The 22,978-nt window shown below is 33.6% G+C and overlaps 1 protein-coding gene across 11 annotated transcripts in view; it reads right to left on the bottom strand.

The window, feature by feature from the left end:
- The window catches only part of BMPR1B (bone morphogenetic protein receptor type 1B), a 497,487-nt gene that overhangs the window by 189,430 nt on the left and 285,079 nt on the right, over positions 1 to 22,978 (bottom strand). Inside the window, exon 1 of one of the 11 annotated variants that reach the window (XM_074275380.1) lies at positions 15,489 to 16,317. The exons of 8 other annotated variants lie outside the window; for them this stretch is intronic. The gene's annotated coding sequence lies outside the window, so the exon portion shown is untranslated. Of the gene's footprint in view, positions 1 to 15,488; positions 16,318 to 22,978 lie in introns of those variants that run through there. 2 more of the 11 variants (XM_074275384.1, XM_074275373.1) reach the window with 2 other exon arrangements.

Here is a 22,978-nt window from a genome sequence, read left to right as displayed (position 1 = left end):
GAGATGGAAGATGAACTGAATAGGAGAATTTTGACTCTGCAGAGAGGAGAGGTGAATAGGATGGAAGGACACCAGAGATAAACAATTATCAAGGAAAGGCACTGCAACCCCAAATCAAAAAGAATCATAACTAGATTAATCCTTATCTAGCTCACTATTCTCCTTAAGTAATGATCTGCCTTAACCAAATTTGCTATCTACCTGAACAGACTTTTACTTGCCATATTTAGAGACATGTTGAAATTATCCTCTTCCTTCCCAATGCCTGGTAAATTAGCATCATTATAACTAGAATTTGCCTCTCTATATTTACATGTTATTTATTTGCTGGATCTACTTTTTTAGGTGTTTTATCTCTAATAAAGAAAAGTTGACTTCTGTTGCATCCTTTAAAAGTATTCTCTATAGAAGACTAAACCACTCAAGGAAGGAAAATTCAAGAAAAACTTGAAAACCTGCCTTAGACTTAACCATAAACCTATATTATCATCAAAAACCCATATCAAGTACTTATTATGTTCTGGGAACTGTGCTAAGAACTGTAAATAGAAGGAATAGATATTTCTTTTACAGAATAAGGAGGAGTTTCACCTATAACCACTGTTGATATGAAAAGCTAAAACTCTGTTTTTAATTATCAAAGAAGGCTACTTCTATCCCAGAAAATAGTCAGTACTGGTACATATCTTCTCAAATATTTTTTTCATTTTTAGAATCCATGAAATTTTCCTGGAGGTGGATCTCTGCAAAGGTCAGACTGTCTCAAATATTCGGTAGATTCATTTTCCTAGTCCTAAACTATACACCATAAAATAAGACATGGGAAAGTACTTCTGAATTTATGAAGAACATCAGGTTCAAGTAAACTCAGGTTCAAGTAAAACCACCAGGGACAAATACTGCTTTTTTTCATCCTAGGCAAATCATCACACTGCCTCCCATTTCCATATGCAATTCTTTTCAGTAAGTAAGCTGCTGAGTAGGTGTTAACCTTCATTACTTAGATGAGCTAGACTAACAGTTTTGGACCAAAAAAGAAGGCAGGACTAAAATCCGAAGTGGATAATTGATAAGAGTTTAAAGGAGACCTTGGGTTTTAGAAGACTGTGCCAGTGAATTGTAAACTTGGATAGGTACTACCAAGCTTGAAAGGGTTCTAATCCTAACAATGGACTATGTTAATGGAAAAAAAAGTTTCAAAAAAATAAAAAATTTAAAAATAAAAAAAAAACTTTCAAAAAAGCACCTTAAGATGGGACCCCCATCTAAGTAGTTGTTGGCTACAGTTATTCAAGAACTATCTATATGAGGAGTTCTAATACTGTGATCTGGAAACTTTTTTAAAAAACATATTTTAATAATTGTATTTCAATTTGATTGGTTTCCCTTTTCATCTTATGTATTTTTTATTTTATGCATCTAAAAATGTAGTTCTGAGAAGGAATCTATATGATTCAAGAGATTACCAAAGTGGTACGGGACACAAGTGGGGGGAAAAAAACCTCTACTTTTTACGTAAGACTTGAGAGAGTTGTTAGCTGTACAAGTAAAAGAATCATTTCTACCTGCAACAGTATATATATTTGAAATAACAAATGTAATTTGTTGAAGAATACATGAGGAACTAGGAACTAAAGAAATGGCCATGACTAATAGAATTATTCTTTTCATATGATCAAGTCTGTAAAATAAAATCCAGTAAGCATATTCTTTGTGAAAATTAATTTTAAAATTATACATTACATTTTAAATTAGTTTAGTCCATCAGAATTCACCAATGGCAACACACATTTGTTCCCTAGAAGCTATGACTTCCTGACTAGTTAACAGTTTGTAGACAACAAAATATGTTGGAAATAACTGTGTGCAAATCACTGTGCAAGGATCTAGGAAGAGAATGAAATAATATGGTAAAAAAAGAAAACAAGAACAAAACTTGGCAGATCTAACTTCCTTTCTTATTTCTTCTTCTTTTTAAGATAATTATAAAATATATTTGTTCAGGAATGCTTTAAAAATATTTTCTTGTCATGACCATGGATTCCACTGGTCACTTCTATAAGATGACTGCTTACTTTTATGGGAGACACTGGAATATCAATCCAGAGGCTGTAAATTATTAAGAAATATTTTTTTCTGAGAAATTTTGCTCCTTTTTCCAAGCAACATAAAGAAACATCGTTTGTGTAAATCCTTCTAATTTTGTCTGTGTTATTAAAAAAAAACCCTAACTTATAATAACCTAAATGAAGGACAGATGCTTTCAATGTTGGGGCCATAATGAAGCATTAAAATGCTGCTGGCACTGGGAATTCTGTGATACAGTTTAGTCTGTTTTTATAATAAGCGTGTTTTTACAGCTGTAAAAGCACTAAAAATGACTGTCTCTGCTCCAATATTAATATAAAATCAATGAAAATATCTTGACAGCTTGCTAAGATATTGAACTATTGTTCAATTTCAAAATCATAACATTGGAACATTCTTACCAATGTACTTTGGTACTTTGAGGGGTTTAAGCTAGTAAGTCAAGACAAGAATTAAAAGCTCTTTCAAGTATTTCTTTTAGAATAATAACAATATAACTTATTGAAATGGAATTCATTGTACTTGATTGGCCAATGATGATTTTTACCTCTCTTAGGAGTTTTTGGAAACTTTTTATTTTTTTTTCTCATCTTGCCTAGACTAGAAAGGCAGAATCCATTCACCAGTTAATGGCATAACAGAGTTGACATCCTCACCCTGGTTTATGCCTCCACCTGGCCCCCTCCTCCCATTAGTTATTGTCTTGCTGAGGCCTTCATTTAGGGAAATGACATATGGAAAGTACCTCCTTATAAACATGGCCTACAATATAAAGTGCAATCTCTCATGTTTAATATTTAAAACTTTTCATCATCTGTCTCCTACTTATCTTTTCCAAAATTATCACACATCTTTATCTTATTTCCCTGATACACAGACATCTTTGTTATAACATTTTATCTTTCACCTCAATGACTTTGCACAGACTTTCCTTTAGGTTGGAAAAATCCCTGCTCCTCTTCTCTGCCTCTAAGAATATCTGCCTCCCTTCAAGTCTAGACCCTGGGGCCACCTCTAACATCAGGCCTTTTCAAACCTAGCTATGTCAGAATGTTCATCCTATGCCTAATTATTTCTATGTATTGACTTTTTTTTAAACTCTCTTTGGATTTCCATCCCTCCATACCACTTCCAAATGTAAACTTCTTGAGGGCAGGGATTCTTCAGTACCTTGCACATAGTGGGCATTTAATTAAAAACTTGTTGAATTCATTTGGATTGATTTTTTCCCAAATAGGCCAAGAAAGAAGATAACAGCAAGAATAACTACTTTCCAAATAGTCAAGGTATCAACCAAAATATTTATGCAGGAAAAAATTCTATAAAGAGAATTAAGGACCCAAAAAGGCCTACCAAAAATAAAGTTCCATTTTATTTAATCACTTGCCAAAAAAATCCCAAATATTTCAATACTTTAAGATAGTCTTTGCACTTGTATGGAAATTCAGGGAGTATTTAGAGTATGGAGTCTGTCAAATATAAGAATTAAATTTAGGATCTCAAAAGATACAGATAGCATTCCCCAATTTTTTTTAAACTAATGTTAGTGTAACTGAATGTCAAAATACTATATTCTCACTGTAAAACTATTTGTTCTGGAACACAATTTGGTATAAAGTTGGATTCAATTTTGTATAATATCCAAGGGCATTCATTTTATTAGTTAAGTACCAAGGGAATTTTGAAATCATATTGTTTGTCATATCTGTTGTATAAATCCTAATAAAATCTACAATAATAATTAAAGCTTTCTGAGGGCAAGAACTGAATTGTTTTTTCTTTTTTATGTTTCCATTACACCTAACACGATAGTTCTTGACATAAAATTGTTTGCCAAATTAAATTAAATGAAATCTAAAGTTGCTCACATGAGAGAAGATCCCAGAGTAAAGAAGAGGAAGGAACTGACTTGTTAGTTAATACTGGAAGGGAGTGGAGGAGAGGGCAACAGAGCTATTCCATATATCACACTTGGATTCTTGCACAGTTTAATCTATGTCACATGCAAACTTAATGAACAATACATGGTATAACCTATTCACTATTATATACTTGGAACAAAGTCAGCTAACTGGTGTTCCTTATTTATTCCCTTTCTGATAGAAATTAAAGCTTTCTTTTCATTTAAACCAAGGCAACACTATAGATGTCCAAAGATTTTAAGGGACCAAAGCCATTGACTTGAAACTGATTTGGTAGAATATGGACACCTTTTCTTCAATGGCAGATATGTAATACAAGTTAGTAAGAAAGGCAAGCAGAATATATCATGCCATTAGAAAAAACTTAATAATAAATTAAATATGTGGCATAATTTAAAAATTTACTCCCTCAATGAAAAATGTTTATTTTTAAATGTTGTATTCCTTTATTAATCACAAAATACAAAGACCTTAATGCAAATCCAACTAATCTATTTTTTTTTTCTTGGAGTAAGAGTTAGGGTTAGTTTGTTAGTACTTACATACCTGGGAAAGAAAGGTGGAATAAAACAAGCACACATCCGTATGCTCATTTTACATTTCTGTCTTTTTCCATGGTTCCATAGAAATCAGAGCTTTAAGAGTAATGAACTGCCAACATATTATTGTTGCTCTTGTACAAACTGTTATGGCCTGAAGCCCTTGAGTGGGTTTAGCTGAAGTAAATATTAAATGTGAATGCAGACTTTGAGTGCTCTAGGAAAACTTCAAATCTCTTGCTTTATTAACAGAATCTTTGTTGATAGAGAATTACTTCAGACACATTGTATGTACTATGGCCTTTTAGGGTACAAGGATTGCAAAGTCCTGTAGGCACCGAAGAGCATTACAGTTGGCTAGGCTCTCTGTGATTATTTCAAGGATCCACTAATCAAATCAATTAAATCATGAATAATTAGAATATATAACCTTGGTCCTTCATTATATTATCTGACATTTGTATAGTGTCTCCAAGTTTGCAAAGTGCTTCACATATATAGCACCCTCTTGAGAGCCAGCTCACTTCCTAAATTCTCATTCACATCCCAGGAAAGCAGTTAATTATTAGTCTCAGGGTTAACCCTGAGGGATTGGTTTGCAATTACTGCGGCTCACAAGCCCCTACCAATTCGTATCTCATCAATAATCAAACAGATTATTAGCTTTTTAACAAAAAACAAAACAAATTACTAAGATGGTATAGTAAGAAGAATAGCTATTAAAATAGCTTGAGGCGATGTTCCCATTAATATACACAGGATTCATGAAAACAAAGTATAAAGGTAGTGTAAAATGAAGATCATGTGCAGTAAACACACAGCAAAAGTTCTTGAATAATTTTTCTCTTTGTAGATTTCTCAAGAATTCTTATTATGGAACACAGCTCTCTGTCAAACTAGCCCATCCTACTTTTGCCCAGCTTGGACTGTGGAAAAAAAAAGTGTTTATCTCAAGGTTAAAGTTGCTTTTATGTAAAATCTACCTCCTAGTTCTGTTCTCTTGGGTCAAGCAGAGCAAATTTCTCTAAAAACCTAATATTGTTCCTGTCATATAATTTCCCCAAAATAAGAACAAAGACACAAGGTATGAATGCAAAAATTCTCCAAAATTCTCCAAAAAGAATGGGTCTTTTGGACCCATATAGAAAAAAAAATGTGTAAAGGGTCTTAAGCATTGCTGAAGGAAGGTACAAGATTATATTTTACCTGCTAAAATACCTAAATAAACAATTCTTAACTGTGCACTCCTTGTAGCTATCTAATTATTTCTAGTATATTTTAAACAACTCCTTATCGTAATACTAAAAACTATCAAACCTCTCCTCGATTCTAATCCCTACAGTCTTCTCATACTTACTCTATGCCATGTACACTAAGTCATGTCAGACTCAACTAAAATCTGGTGAAATAAATCATATATAAGGATTCCTGAGTACAGTATACTGACTTAAAAAACCACATACTGACATTACCTATGTTGTGCAGTATTTTTATTTTGTTAAATATTTCCTAATTGCATTTTAATCTGGTGTTGACTTACTTCTGTTTTTCAGTAGCTGCAACAACAGCATTTACATAGCACTACACACTATTGTATACCACCAAATGCTTTACAAATATTGTTTCATCTGATCACAGTATCAGATTCTATTATCATACCCTGATTACAGTATCAGATTCTATTATCATACCCAATTTACAAGTGAGGAAATTGAAATAAATAATCTGAGTTATTCGTCCAAGGTTACATGGCTATTAAATACTTGAAGCTGAATATGAATTAGTCTTCCTGATTCTAAACATAGCACTTCATCCAATGAGCCACCTAAATCTCCATCCATGTTTCTGGCCTGGCTATCTATCCTTGAGCACTAAGATAGCTTCTTTTTGCCACCTCTACCTCTTATAATTAATCTACAGTTGTCTCTCAAATTCAGTTCAAATGCTATCTTTCATAGGCTTTTCTTATTCCCTCTCAGATTACTTTGTAGCTACTTTCTGTATAATGATTTATATATGTTGTCTCTCCCATTAGACTATAAAATTCTCAAGATCACAAACTCATTTCTCCTTTTTCTTTGTACCCTCAGAGATTAGGGCAGTGACTGGCATAATATTGGCACTTAATAAATGTTTTGATAGACTGTTTCATCACTTTTTAAAAACCCAATTTATTTTATTTTCCGATCCAAATTTTCACTATGTTCCCACAAGCTCAGCATCCATAGAGAAGATAATATATAGAAAATCCATTACAAATGTAAAGTCATGCAAATTTTCACTTCAACTGTATTCTGAAAAAAAAAAAGAGAGAGAGAAAGAAAAAAATTTTTCAATCTACACTCAGACCATCAAAATTCTCTTTCTCAAGCTGGATACAATTTTTTTTGGTATGAGTTCTTTGGAATTATAGGGATGTGGAGTGTCATTACATTGATCAGTTTCTAAGTCTTTTACAGGTGATTATCATCACAATATTATGGTTACTATGTAATTGTTCTTATAACTCTGCTCACTTAATTTTGCGTCAATTCATATGTCTTCCCACAAACCATGAAATTCATCATTTCTCACAGCAAAATTCTTGCATTTACATGCCATGACTTGTTTGGCCATTCTCCAGTTGATGTATAACCTCTCAGTTCCCAATTTTGGACCCCACAAAAAGAGCTATAAACGTTTTTGTGTACATGGGTTCTCAGCCTCTTTCTTTGATCTCTTTGGAGTAGCAATAGCAGTAGATGTAGTTGCATATTGTTCAGTTAAAATGTGTGTAATTTAATATTTTGGAGGCATACCTGAGATCTCTCAACTTGCTTCCAAATTTTGTGTACTAATCTGATCCACTGATTGACCATTCTATTCCTTATCCATTTCTAAACTGTTTTGATAATTACAGCTCTGTGAAATAGTTCTAGCACTGCTAGAAAGAAAAACTTAACATAAGACATAGATAGGGAACTCCAAATTTGATAAGATCTACTGGGAAAGCTGGAAAGCAGTTTGGTAGAAATCAAGATAAGATTCTCTTGCAGTATATTCTACAATAAATTATCAAGGAACACATTACTTGAATATTAAATTTCATTCCAAAATTAGAAGAGACAATCATATATATTTCTGTGGGAAAAGGATGTAAATTCTTAATCAAAAATATATTGAAGTGATAATAAAAGACAAAAATCAGCATTTCTGGTTAAATGAAAAGTCTACTGAATAAACAAAATTAATATATCTAAGGTAAGAAGCAGTTAACTTTCTTTTTTGGGGGGAGAGAACATTTAAATCTAGTTTTTTAGATAAAAGTTTGGTATCTAAGATGAGCAACTTATACACACATACACACACACACACACACACACACACACACACACACACACAAAGACCATTTCTTCATCAAATAATCACTCAACGATATGAATAGTTATTAAAATAATAGAAAACTAATAACAGTCATATGATAGAATGCTCCAAATCACAATATAATAAGAAAACTATAATTTTTTTTTTTTAAATCCAAGTCAAATCCCAACAGACTCTGCATAGAAAATACCATTTGTATCCAGGGGAAAAAAAAAAACTGTGGATATTGAATGTTAATTTCTTTTTTCTGTATTTTTTCCTCTCCCATGGTTTTTCCCTTTTGTTACAATTTTTCTCTCCCAACATGATTCACAAAGCAATGTGTATTAAAAAATAATTAATTTAAAGATTTTTGATGCCACTAAGTTGGCAAAGATGACAACTGAAGGAAGTCAGTATTATACAAGCTATGAAAAGATAGGCTTACAAACTTTATTGGTAGATCTGTGAATTAGTACAATTCGAAATTATGCAAATAAAGTGACTAAAATATGTATTCCTTAATCCAAAAACCCCACTGTAGGCATACATTCCAAGGAGGTCACTGATAAAAAGAAATTTATCAAAGCAAATATATAATCTCCACATAGCCAGGAAGCACTTTTTTTTTCTGGTAGCAAAGTATTAGAAACAAAGTAGATGCCTAATCAACTGTGGAACAGTTAAACAAATTGAGGTAAAGGAATATGAAATATATGAAATAATAAATATGATGAATACAGAGCAATGTGGAAAGTAGAAGCAGAAAACCAACACATATAAGGACAGCAGTATTATACATTGAAAAATGCAATGAAAAAACAACAATAAAGTTATAAAAATGAATGTTGCAAAATTATTTTTTTTAAATTGACCCCAAAGAAAAGTATATGAAAAGACATCTCTTTATAAGAAAGGAATAAGGGTGATCCAGAGATATCCAATGGCACATATAATGTTAATTTTTTTCAACATGTTGTTTAGTTCTGATCTGTATTTTCTCTTTTTTATCTTTAAAAAAAATTCTTAGGTTATAAATCAGGGGTGCTTAAACTTTTTGTGTTGCAGATCATGTATCAAAATACAGTTAACAAAATAGTTTTTTTTTTAATTACATTGAAAGATTCCACTTTAAGAATCCATTTTTAAAATGGCTGTTTGGAGGGAATAATAAAAGAGGAAATCTAACTACTTTTTTTAAAAGGACTAACAAAAATGTGTTTTAAATTTAATAGTAGTGGTTGCCTACCATATTTCTATATAGAAACAACATGAGAGTGAGAACGGGAGAGAAAATGGTAGGAAGGATAAGTTACAAGAGAAGGGAACAGAGAACTTCCCTGATTAGAAACTAAAACCTTCATAACCTGAGTTATCTGAGGGGAGAAGGTACTTCAAAACAGTAACTATGTCTCCTGTGTTTAATACTAACTGTCATTCGATACTTCCTTAATATCACAATGCTTTCTATTTTAAGTAAATTGTTCTTGTTCTCACTATTACATGAGGTCATGTGTTAAATTCTAACTGGTATGAAAGGAATAGATTCATTAGGCAGGAGGTAATGAGTGTTACCATGAATAGTTTTGAACACAGTCAGAAGAGCATTTAGGTAAAGAGGAGCATTGTGGATTAATTCATCTGGATAGTATTTCTTTTTCTTTATTAATATTTAGGGTACTTTGTGATTATAATTTGGCTAAAATAGCACTATCACTGTCTAATGAGTGACAATTTGGTACACTATAGCAAAACTGAATACTCATTAACAACTACTGAATAAATAATAGCCTTTCTTCCTGCCTCCATTTCACTCCATATTCTTTGATGGTTCATGCTCCTCCATCTTCTAAAATAAGTTTATGCTAGGCAAGTCAACCAAACCTGTAGCAGGTAAGACCTGAAGCTTGCCACAAGCATCTTATAATGACTAAAAAGTGAAGTAGTACAGATCCCAAGGCCCAAGATTATTCAGACACATCCCTTCTCAAACACTTTACTTGCTCTAATGACATAATATCTGAGATTAAAAATACCATGTGCACATCTCTATGCTTCCAGGAGAGGGTTTAAGTGTCCACTTTGATCAGAAGACACCCAAGCATTAGAGAGAATACAGTGAGTGAAGAAATTTAAATTATAGTAATAAGTCAATTTCTATTTTATTTTCCTTTTGGAGTGAACATAGGGTACAAGAACACTGTAAATCCAAGACAGTGAAGGTAACACAGAGGGCTCAGATAGATAGGTTATAATAGCCTTATGATCAAGGTACTTGGACCTGTAACAAAAAAGGGGAATTTTTTTTTCTAAAATGAGTTGTCTCTTTCTATTAGTAAGAATATGTACAAATTCCAATTCAGTCATTAATGATTAACTCAAATAGACTTTCCAGGTTGCAGGTTGGCTCATATCAAAAGAAAAAAAAATCCATATTCAAAGAGCCCTGAATTAGTTCAGTAGAACTTCATGTCCTGGGTCACCGTGCTTTCTTTCTCTATTATTGTCAGGCTCAATTGGTCTACAAAGCCCTGACAATACATACAGTATTATATCTCAAGGTTAGTGGACAAAACTAGTACTAGAAATAAAAATATATCATTTTGTTGATGAAATTTTAAAAAGCTTTAGAGATGGAACAAAGAAAGGGGATGATTTCACCTGTAGAAATACTTAGTTTATCCAATAAAGTACTAATTTGTTATATCATACCACAACTTTGTATTCTAAATTTGAAACCACAATTTTAATAAAAAGAAGGAAACAAAAAGTTGAAAAGAGGAGCAATATTAATAGCTAGCTCAGATAAAATATTAGCTGTTTAATCAGTACAGATACTGATATGAAATTTTCCAACTCAGAGTCCTTGGATAATGTTTGTGCTAATTAAAAGTCATACTTCATATCTGAGTGTTCCAAAAAAATGAAATAAAAATAAACCAGGATGTTATAACTGAATTCTTCTTAGGTCAATGAAGATACAGACTAAGCTACAAAGGATAAAAATTGTTTTAGAGAAAACATGCTGAACACAGCTTATGAGCAAACTAATATAACTTGGATTAATCAGGAAAACTGATGAAATTCTTGCTACCAATTCTAATTGGAGATGGCAGAAACATCAGGAATAAACATGCGCGCGCACACACACCACACACACACACACACACACACACACACACACACACACACACACACTTCTGGGTTCGAATCTATTTGTTTTCATTAGAGGCCAAAAATGACAATGAGTCAGTGTGATAAATTGGACCAAGGCAAATGCATGAAAACTAAATGAACAACTAGATAAAGATTCTCTCACAGGACCAAGGTAGTCAAAGACCTATCTTTACCCATTAAATAGTGGGAAGGCAAATGGTATACTTATATAGTCAAACTCAGTAACTTGTTTGACTTCTTGCCACTAGAAGCAGAAGGAAGGAAGAAGAAAGAAAGGAAAGAAAGAAAGAAAGAAAGAAAGAAAGAAAGAAAGAAAGAAAGAAAGAAAGAAAGAAAGAAAGAAAGAAAGAAAGAAAAGAAAGAAAGAAAGAAAGAAAGAAAGAAAGAAGAAGAAAGAAAGAAGAAGAAAGAAAGAAAGAAAGAAAGAAAGAAAGAAAGAAAGAAAGAAAGAAAGAGAAAGAAAAGAAAGAAAAGAAAGAAAGAAAGAAAGAAAGAAAGAAAGAAAGAAAGAAAGAAAGAAAGAAAGAAAGAAAGAAAGAAAGAAGAAAGAAAAGAAAGAAAGAAAGAGAAAGAAAAGAAAGAAAAGGAAAGAAAGAAAGAAAGAAAGAAAGAAAGAAAGAAAGAAAGAAAGGAAGGAAGGAAGGAAGGAAGGAAGGAAGGAAGGAAGGAAGGAAGGAAGGAAGGAAGGAAGGAAGGAAGGAAGGAAGGAAGGAAGGAAGGAAGGAAGGAAGGAAGGAAGGAAGGAAGGAAGGAAGGAAGGAAGGAAGGAAGGAAGGAAGGAAGGAAGGAAGGAAGGAAGGAAGGAAGGAAGGAAGGAAGGAAGGAAGGAAGGAAGGAAGGAAGGAAGGAAGAAGGGAGGGAGGGAGGGAGGGAGGGAGGGAGGGAGGGAGGGAGGGAGGGAAGGAAGGAAGGAAGGAAGGAAGGAAGGAAGGAAGGAAGGAAGGAGGGAGGGAGGGAGGGAGGGAGGAAGGAAGAAGGAAGGAAGGAAGGAAGGAAGGAAGGAAGGAAGGAAGGAAGGAAGGAAGGAAGGAAGGAAGGAAGGAAGGAAGGAAGGAAGGAAGGAAGGAAGGAAGGAAGGAAGGAAGGAAGGAAGGAAGGAAGGAAGGAAGGAAGGAAGGAAGGAAGGAAAAAAAAGAAAAGAGTAAGGAAGCAAGAGAGAGAGAGAGAGAAAAAAAAGGAAGGACAGAAAGAAAGAAGGGCAGATAATGGAAGGCAATCTCAAAAAGAATGCTCTAGGCTGGAGAAAAACAGACCATACCAGAGTGAAGGGACTGCATCAGTGGTTTCCAGAGGAAGGGAGACATCTATTTTTTTCCTTTGCGTCTTTTATCTGAAAGGTCTACTTATCAAAGGGGATTGCCCTTTTTGATTTTGTTAATATCATCAAAGGGGATTTCCCTCTTTGATTTTTGTCAAGCAATATCAATTTTTCCATTTTTCTTTTCACATTGTCTCCCCTCACAAATCTCAAGAAACTTTGATGAAATGTTTGTCTTTGGTCTAAAAGATAGCCAAATGACCATCCTTTTAAATTCAATAACCTGTTGACCTCATTAATAAAATAATTAAATTGCTTCCAACCCACCTCTCCAAAAAAAAGGAATGCTGTATCACAGAAGGAAAAGGAGGATCTGGAAAGGTCTCTTGCAGGAAGTGGAATGATATACTACAGATGACTATTTCAGTAGCTCATGGAAGGGTTTTTGTCCAAAAATCTCCATTATAAATCTGATTAGTGCTTGAAATTCCTTCAACAATGCATTAAGCCTTCTATTCCATAATCATATATACTGATCAATGCACATTGAGATAGCTTATATCTCTGTTCTCTTTGTTCAAAATTTGAAAAAATAAGAGAATGTAGGATACTTGAATAGAGATTGGAGGAAATCTGGGGCACAGAAAGGGGAAAATGGAGATGTTGAAGACAACTTTACTACCTTGCAAATCTACCTTGATTCTCATATTGAAACACATGTACAAAAAACCACATGGCTGTTTTTTGAAATATTTACTATTAATATGTTATAGCCACTAAATTTGTAGTAAAGTCTTCATCACATGGAATCATGATGGGTTCTAGAAGATGTCAGTTATTTGCAAATTCTGCTAGCTTTTACCAGGCTGGAAGGCATCAAGTATAGACTTGACAATAAACTATGTTTGTCATCTGTAAAACGGTTCATCACGAGAACAAAAACTACCAGGTGATTAATATTTCTAGTCATATCAAATTATAAAGATTCTTTCCTGGGACATATAGTGATTGGTATTTCCACATGAATAATTCTGTAATACAACACCAAAAATGAACAAATTTCTTCCTTTTTCTACATATTTTCATTTTGGATATCTCACTGTCATCTTGAATCTAAAATCTCTTCAATTGAGTTTATCATCTTTTCTTCTAAATCATCTAATCTTGACTTTTTTAATTTCCAGAAAATAATACCATTAATACCCCAGTTACACAAGCTCAAAATCTGAATTTACAACATCTTGTTTGACACATCCTTTGTAGCAACTGCAGCTTCTATCTCTACCTTTCCCTTTCTATTATCAGAACCCTAGTTCAGGCAAGCTGAAGCTGAAGCATCAAAGCACCCTGAGCAAGGGATAGGAGGGACTTTGTTTGAGGCAAATCAAACCACTACCACCATACTATCAGTGTTAAAACTTCCCAGATCTATAGAGGGTGTAAATGTGAATCCTGCCTGATCCAACAAATGAAAAAAAATTTTAAAATATAATTTAAAAATGAAACTGCAACTTTAGTCTGGAAAAATTTTAGAGCCATGATCTAGCTTGGGTGTTCTAAAAGGTTTGTACTAGAAGTCTGACTGTCTAGTTGCTGTAAGAGAGAAATGCTTGACAAAGTTAGTGATGGTTGTATTTTCAGCTTTTTAAAACACACACACATACATATATGTTTATATGTTTATGAACGTGTGTACATACCAATGGATCTGTCTATTATCTCAAAAATGTGGGTACTCCTTTCAACAATGTAGATAACAATTGATCCTTATCTTCCTCTATCCATCCTTCATTCGTGCTCTCCTGTATTCCTGTCAAGGTTGCTTCACCTTGACCCTGATCCCCTCCTTTTTCCTCAAAAAAATCCCTTGATTCCAAAATTTTAAAAAATGAAATATTTTTCAACAGATAATACATTAAAGAAAAACATTAAAGTATTTTAATGAGGTGATAGATATCTTATTTTAAATCCTCAATTGATTTTTGTTTTTTTTGCTGTTTGGCCCCCAAAAAGTAGTTAAATTTGCCTTTACTATTTTATTTTATAAGATTTCTTTTCCTCCTATTGAAGAACTAGTATGTCTATCTGATGTTTGTGTCTCATAACACTAGAGGGCATAGTGGATAACATTGGACCTGAAGGACAGAAGATTAAATTTCTAATACTAGCTGGACAAATCACTTATTCATCAAACAAATATTTAGTCACTACTGTATCCTTTCTTTTAGTGAAAAACGTCCTTTCTTTTAGTGAAGTAATATATTTATCTTCAAAACTAAATGTCATAAACCCAAATGTACATATTTTAGGATTTGTTAATATGAGAATACATTTAGATGAATTTTCTCCCTGAACTTTTCAATATTTTTAGAATTTGGAACTGAAAAAATCAAAGAAATAGAGAGTATGCAGTAGTGATGTTTGAAAGTTATATTTGAGATGGGGAGGAAGCTTTGTGGAGTAAGTGTTCTTTTCTCATATTTTATAGACAACCATGTCAACAGAACACATGAGAAATGCACGAAGGCATTTGGAACTTCTTTCATCTAAGGATTAAAAAGATTATTCTGAAACTTCATCACTTGCCTGATGCTCAGAATCTATGCAATAAACAGTATCCAATGATCAACTTTAGCGCTCTTGAAGGACACTCCTAGTTTAATTTCAGAAAGAATGTATACTACACATACTCAAAACTTCTCAAACTTTCCCCTTATATCCCATTCTAGTCTTCAGCTTTCAGTTTAAGTTACATTTTAAATCTATAAACTTTTATAGATTTATTTTCAGGCATGTTTTGATGCCAGCTGGAGGGTTAGGAGGGATTTACTAATTGGTTATTCTGATGTTTCGATTATTTCTCTTCCTCCCCTCTAACCCCAAAGAGAATGGCAACAGGGAACTGGTATAGTTTTTCTGATCAGAAATAGCATACAATCTCACAATTCAGATGTTTCCCCCTCCCCTCCATCCCACACCCTACACATTGCTACAAAGAATAGTGCAGCACCCACAACTGGGCAGCCTGGAGAGCCCTTCTCCATCAGGCATCCAGCCCACCAGTGACTTATTACTCTAGACTAACCCCAAAGCACTAGCCCGAAGTACAGCAATCAGCAGTGAGCTGAGCAAGGGAAAGTGAAGATTTCACTAATGACTTACCTTCTGACTCAAAACAGACTTGCTCTTTTAGCTTTTTTTCCCTCCCTTGTCATAGCTCAGTGGGAAAGTGTTATGATTCAGCAGGGAAAGCTTGAACCTCATGGTCAAAAAGAAATTTTTTTTCAGCAGTGGAAATTCAAACTCCAAGTTGCCTTCCCTGCACTGAAGGCTTTTTTTCTTTCCATGCCTGCCTGCCCTGGCCCTGGCCCTCTCCTGGAGGCGGCTCCAGAAGGCAGTGGTCTATAAATATTGACCCTAACACTTGCTGGGCTCTGCTTGATTCTGCTCTGCTCACTGTGCTCTGGGCTCAGGTCTGTTACTGAACACCCTGGTCATACACGGCAAACTTCTCAGCTGCTCAGACAAAGCTGGTGATTGGCTCGCGATTCAGCAACCCTGTGCCTGCCTGGAAATACCATTTTGTTGCCAGCTTTACAGATGCTGTGGGCCTTTCCTGAGGCCCAAATCAGGCACAGAAGGGCAATTATGAGGGCTGTCTGAAGAAATACAGCTTTCTCCAAGCAGGTGGAGAGAAGAGGTGGGGAGCGGGGAGGAAGCATTGCCTTTGTTTTGGCTCAAGGACCTAATCTCCAATCCCCTTTATAGGGCTTTTTTACCTAAATGTTATTTAATTAAGCTCATAAAATGTAATTACTACACAATATCAGTGTCCAAAAAAACCTAAGAAAGTATTTTCTTTATAACTTGGTAAATTTTTTCAAAGTAGCTTTTCATTGGCCTGAGGCTACAATGAATTAAGGAGCCCCAAGAAAAACCTTGAGCAATTGGAGTTTGTTTTCAAAAGAGTTGAACTGGGTCTCTTAAAGAAACACCCCAATGTTCAATAGTAATCAGATCTTCTATTTACTGGGGAAAATTCTAGACTGTCATTATATTTACATGTACACACATGCATGCGTGTACATGTATGTATAAATATGTGTATGTGCATATGTGTATTTCAGCCTAGAAAGTTCAGCTTTAGCTCCTGCTTCAATGATCTTATTTGGAAAGGCTTGGTTTCTTTTGTCTATATTATATATATTGTTGTGCAAGTCACATAGCATCCCTGGGCCTCCATTTCCTCTCCTGCAAAAAAAGGGGGGGGGGGCTTCAAAAGCCTCTATGATCCCTTTCAGTTCAATTGTCTTACCCTGACATACATGTCTAAAAATGAAAATAAATACAGAATGTATAAACATCAGGGGAAATATGATATTCAGAAATGATGCCAGTACTAAAGACTAAATGCTAAATGATGTCTGTAAGAAGAAAAACGATAGCCAATGCATGTATTCATGTTTTCTTCATAATTCTTTTGTTAAAAAATGTTTTAAATAATTTGTTTTTGCATGTCTATTTATAACTACGAGTTACTTAACATGTGCTTGAATTTCACCCATTTAGCATTCCTTAATGGAGCCAAGATTTAGCCAACACTTTTACAAGCTGACACTTAACAGAGATATAAAGCAGTATTTACACTAAGAGAATTGATATGTTTGATCACAACAAAAGTGTAATCAGAACCCAAATTTATAAATTTGCTCAGCTTTCTTTTGTGCCTCTTCCAGTGCTAAAGAATAATTATAATATGTTGGGTATTATTAAATAAGTATACAAATATTATACCAATATTATATTGGTAAAAAATATACTAATGTATAATTTGGCCAAAAAAAAAAAAAAGACAAGATGGCAATAAGCTATTCCCTATATGTTAACTTATGGTTTCAGGAGGATGCTACCCAAAGGAGAATATCTAGAGTATTTCATGATGTGGCAGTTTAAAGAGGTCTAATGGCTGGGTACCAATCCTCTACTTCACTATTACTGATTCAAAACTCCACAATACTTTTTAAAACTCTGTTGTTGGTTTTTTTTTCAGAATTAGGAATTCTGAAAATTCCTAATTTTCAGGAATTAATTTAAAGGGTATTCATAACCTTCTGCTTTTTTGGTGAGGAGCATTTATTTCATGGTCAAATCTCAGAGCTCTTTAGACAACTCTTTAAGGCTCTTAAGCTACAGAGGAGGAGGAGGAGGAGTTGAAATGCACTGGTAAAGGATGTTTCTTCCCCACAAAGTTCCCCATACCAAGGAATCATTATTCCAGACTCTGTCCCTTATCCCTCTTAATACACATTCTATTTAGCTCACTTCAATCAGAATTTATCAAATACCCACTATGTGCCACACACTGTGTCAGGTGCTGGTGATGCAATGGCAAAAATGAAGCATTTTCTGCCCTCAAGGAACTATAGTTTTTCTATTTTTTGGTGCATTCCCATGATTTTATTAATGTAGGGAAGTGTGTAGAAGAAAACCCCTACCAAAGCAACTCAATCACTTCCCAAAGCAACTCAATCACTTCCCTGAAACCTATCGTCTTAGAAAGTTGCCTAGTTACTGAGATGATCTATAATTTGCCCATGTTCACATGGAATGTCTTGAGATTTCAAGATCACCTCTCTATCCACTACAACTACTTTCTCTGCCCTTATATAACATTTTTTGATTTATTTGTACTTGCCCTTCTTTGTTCTTTTAAAAGGAGACCAAATTGGAGTAATCATTAACTAGAAAAAACCTTCCCAAAACACTAGAAACAATTTCCTTTTAAGAGAAAGATCTCATTTCTGAAGGGTAACTAGATCACCTGGTAGAAGAGTTTACAGAGAGACTACAAAAAGCACTGAATAATTAACTACAAAGTAATAATTTTATATGGCAGGGAGCATTAATTTAAATACGTTGCCTTCTTTTAGATTTTATAAAGTTTTGTGTTCCATGTCATATTTGTTTATACATATATATATATATATATATACACATAGTCATAAATTTCATGTATATTCCTAAACATAAATATATATATATATGTATATATATATATATGTACACTCTCTATATGTACCTCATTTTGACATTATCCATAGTAAAAAACTTGTCAGAATTAAGAATTAAACTATTGTTAATTAAGTTATTTTTCCCCTAACTTCAACATTTTAATAGACTTGCTAAAGTATAACTTTAAAATTACAGAATCATAAAGTCATAAATATCTGGAAAGAAAATGAGTCAGGAATGCAAGAAAGGCAATCTGAGACTTTTTATTATTTAAAAATTATAGGTAATAAGTTTTTAATAGAAACAGATTCAAAATGCCTATTTTATATTGCTAACTAGACCAATAATAAGTTTTTTAATAGAAACAGATTCAAAATGCCTATTTTATATCGCTAACTAGACCAATAACTAGCTCACAAAAAAAAAAATGGAAAAATTACCTAACTTTTATGAGTTTTGATTTTTCCATCTGAAGGATGAAGTTCATAATATAAATAAAATAAATCAATTCAACAACTGTTATTCAAACTTGTTAAAGAACTATTATTAACCCAAGATGGATCAAAAAAGTTAGTGTTAATAGTCTTGAGTTCACTGAATAGGCCAGAAAAAGAGAATCTCTAATATACCTAATCATACAGCCTTGGGTAAATATAAGGAAATTGATTGTCCATTTCCTCATCTGTTAAAAGAGAAAACTATCACTTTCACTTGCTATCTGACAATAGTCATCCTGGTGATCAAGTGTGATAATCTATAGAAAATCTATTGCAAACCTTATATTGATAGATACAGGTCAGTCAGTTACTATGATCACAGGATCCAAAAATATAATAGAATTGAAAAGTCATCCAGCCACTGCCTTCATTCTATTGGAAAGAAGGCCAGAGAGATTAAATGATGTCCCCCCCAACTCATAGAGATAGGACGTAGCAGAATTGTAAAATGGGAAACAAGGTCTTTGGACTCCAAATCTAGGCTTACTACCACTATACTATACTACATTCAAATTTTTTTATTAAATTCAAGAAACCAAAAAAATAAAGTGTCTGTGAGGTACAAAACACTAGCCTGAGGTACTCTATAGATAAGAAAAATTATTTCTTGGCATAATTATACAAAGAGAAAAGACTGCCCAGGATTTTCTATCTTTCTAGGGAATAATTATATGGCATAAAATTCTACTCTGAATTTAAATATATTTGGAAATTAGTAAATTTGTATAAAAACTCATGTTAGGATGTTTCCTTTTTAACAAATTTAAACTTTGTGGGATGTCTTAAAATAGTCTATTTATTTAGTTCACTAAATCTCCTCCTGAGACTGTGGCTTTATATACTCAGGAATTAATCAAAGTGCCTCTTTTAAAGAAAAAAAAAAGTCTGTGGTTAACTCCTCAGACACAGGCAAGAACAAAAGCATATTGTCTCTTTTTGCTTTTTGCTTGACTTCAGTAATATATGTTGAGCATCAAGTGTCATACAGGGAAGGCAGGCTCCCAAACACCCTGTATAGACCTTTCAGTGATTTGATGGTGTGAACTGAATGAAGTTCACAGATAATAAACAAATAAGAATGGGTCACAAGCTTCCCAAAACCACTGGGATATTGGGAACATTTGCAATTCGTTGTGATGATCAGCTCTTTTCATAAAGAAACAAACTTACAGCTAGCATGTACAAAAATGATATTCATATATTGTATTATCCACTAGAATAAACTTGATTTAAAGCAACAAACACTTAGGTATTTATTTGGGCCAAGCACTATGCTAGGTGCTAGAATATAAAGAAAAAAATAAGCTATATCAAAGAAGACATGTATGTATGTGTATTGAGTATATACAGAAAAATATGCATCTTAAGTACTAAATAAAATAAATAAAAGGAAATTATTAAGTTAGTGGTTATGGATTCTTTGAAGGAAAAAAGGAAACACGCATTCATTAAATACTTACTATAAGCGAGACACTAGGTTTAAAAAAAAATAACTTTACAAATATGTCATTTGATCCTCATAAAAATCCCAGGATATCAGTGTTATTATTGCTCTCATCTTCTGGGCCTAGATTTGAATGCAGGTCTTCCTGATAACAAATCCAGTGATCTCCTACTCCACCACTTACTTATCTTTGACAGATTATATGCAAACCAACCTAATCTGATTTATTGGCAAGGATGCTAGTGATAAATCTTTTGGCTTCAACGACCTAAGAAAAAAGACAGCTTAGTGAAACCAAATGGGAAGGGAAGGGAACAAGCATTTATATGAGACCTACTGTGTATCATGCACTGTGTGAAAAACTTTACCAATATTGTTTCATTTCATTTTTACATATCATGCAAGTTACTTGTTATCCCCAGTTTATAGTTTGTCGAAACTGAGGCAAACAAGTTAGCTGACTTGACTACTATCAAACAGCTAGTAAGATAAAGGCTAGATTTTAATTCAGAGCTTCCTGACCATCTAGCTACCTCTAGGTGGGATGTAACATATTTAAAATATACAACAATTTACATATATATTTTATTATTCATTGCTGAAGTTCAATTATTTACCAATTTGCAAATGTAATAATTACATTGATTTGCAAGTGAATGAGATTATTCCTCATAATATAAATAATATAGGCTAAGAATTAATGTTTTTCCAGTTATTTTATTTTCATTCAAACAGCAGAAATTTATGCACCTGTTAGGATTCTGAAACCTTACCCAGAAACCCTGAGGGCCTTCCCGTCTTAGATTTACTTATTTAGATTTTCTTTTGGGAGGAAATAAGGGGACTTATTGTTACCTAACCTTAATCACTGAATAGGCCTGGCCTTAGACAAATTGAGACCTGTTAAAGACTTTAGAAAAAGACCAAGGTCTCCTACTAACATCCATGCCATCACAAATCATTACTGATTTGTATTTGGGCACTGGAACCAGATGGCTCTGGAGGAGAAAGTGAGGAAGGTGACCTTGCACAGCCCTTCCTTGCTTAAATTCAATTCAATTGCATGTAATGTTGTTATTTGGTCCTCTTCCAGAACAAAGGGAAAACAACAAACCTTCTTTCTACATTTTCAAATGGAAGCAGCTTTTTGTCATGGATTGAGAATCAAAGCCAGTAGAAAACCTGAGTTCCAATTCTACAAATATCTGCCCCCTGATGTCTTCAGGCACTACTGAAATTCCTTTTATCTCTCTCTTATGCTTCTCCTGTCTTCATTATAAGAAAGTGCTCTCATCTAACCATCAACTATATTTTGGGATACACTATAAATCTTAAAATGCAATATAAATAATTATTGGTATCTTCAAAAGAATTGCTGAAAAAATATCCACTTTGATGAGAACCTAAGGACTTTCTCCTGGGGTGGTTTGCCATTTTTTTCCTCCAGTGTACCATTTAACTCTTCAATCACTTTCAGTAAGCAAATGAATTTGAATAATTCTCATAAAACTTTTGGTTTTCTCCAATCTCCAATGTGTCCATATTTTTAGAGATTAAGAATGGAGACAAATAGGAATTAAGTGACTTGCTCAAAGTTACATAGCTAATAAGTGTTTGGGGCCAGATTTAAATTCAGCTCTTCCTGACTCTAGGCCTGGTGTTATATTCACTGAGCCATGTAGATGGCTTTCTAAGAATTACCTGTGTAAAAGTCCTCACTCTTACACTTAGTATTGTGCAACAAAAAATGGAAAGATGTTTGCAAGTCTTTTATTCTAACCCTCTCACATTTTACAAATCAGAAAATCCAGTGAGTTTCCATAATTTGTCCAAGGCCACACAAATACTAAGCAACGGAGACAGAATTGAACTTTTGCTGTTTAGTGAGTTGCAGCTCTATTCAATGTACTGTGCTGTCTCTATTTCCTACTTGCAAGATCTTCCCATAGTTCAATTTCCCTACTGTCAAAAAGAGGGGATTGTACTATATGACCTCAAGGATATTTTTCAGCTCTAACTTTATGGTGTTATGAAATGCTGATGAGTATAAATCAAAGCTTTAAAAGTATATATAAAACACAATGTTCTTCAACATTTTTAGATATGGAAATGCCAATATACTATGGCTATGAGGGAGGGAAAAAGGTATTCAAAAGCAAAGACTAGAAGTTGAAGTTCTAATCCCAGTATAAAAATATAATAATGCAACATTTCCTCAAGGCTAAAGGTTAAAAAAGCACTAAGATTATTAGAAGCAAAAGCTTTAAATAATATGTTGACAATTTAAATCAGATTTAAATTGTAAACTTTATCAATCACTGCACAGTAGGGAAAAATCCTGGTGGCTTATGTTAGAAACATAGATGATCTAGGTATGTCCTCATTTTGAGAAAGACCAAAGAAATATGGAGGCTAAGAAAGAAGAAAACTGACTTTTAGAGCAGGTCTAGCCAGAAGCAGATTGTAGACAGTGTTTCTACTATTTCTTGTTTTATTAGGCTTATGATTGGTCATTTCATACACAGTCACTTACCTTTAATTCTAAGGTTCTTTGTTCTCAGGTAATAAATACTTTGGGCTCCTGGGACTACACAGGAAAAGCATGCATACTTCAGCAACCTTTTACTGATGTCAGTTTATTGTAAGTGCTTATCCATTATTAGTTTGAAAAGTATTGACTGCACACTTAATAAATGGAT

This window comes from Sminthopsis crassicaudata, chromosome 6 (genome assembly GCF_048593235.1).
Source record: "Sminthopsis crassicaudata isolate SCR6 chromosome 6, ASM4859323v1, whole genome shotgun sequence".
Classification (NCBI taxonomy): domain Eukaryota; kingdom Metazoa; phylum Chordata; class Mammalia; order Dasyuromorphia; family Dasyuridae; genus Sminthopsis; species Sminthopsis crassicaudata.
The sequence above is the reverse complement of the archived record's forward strand: the minus strand, read 5'-3'. Positions and strand labels throughout refer to the sequence as shown.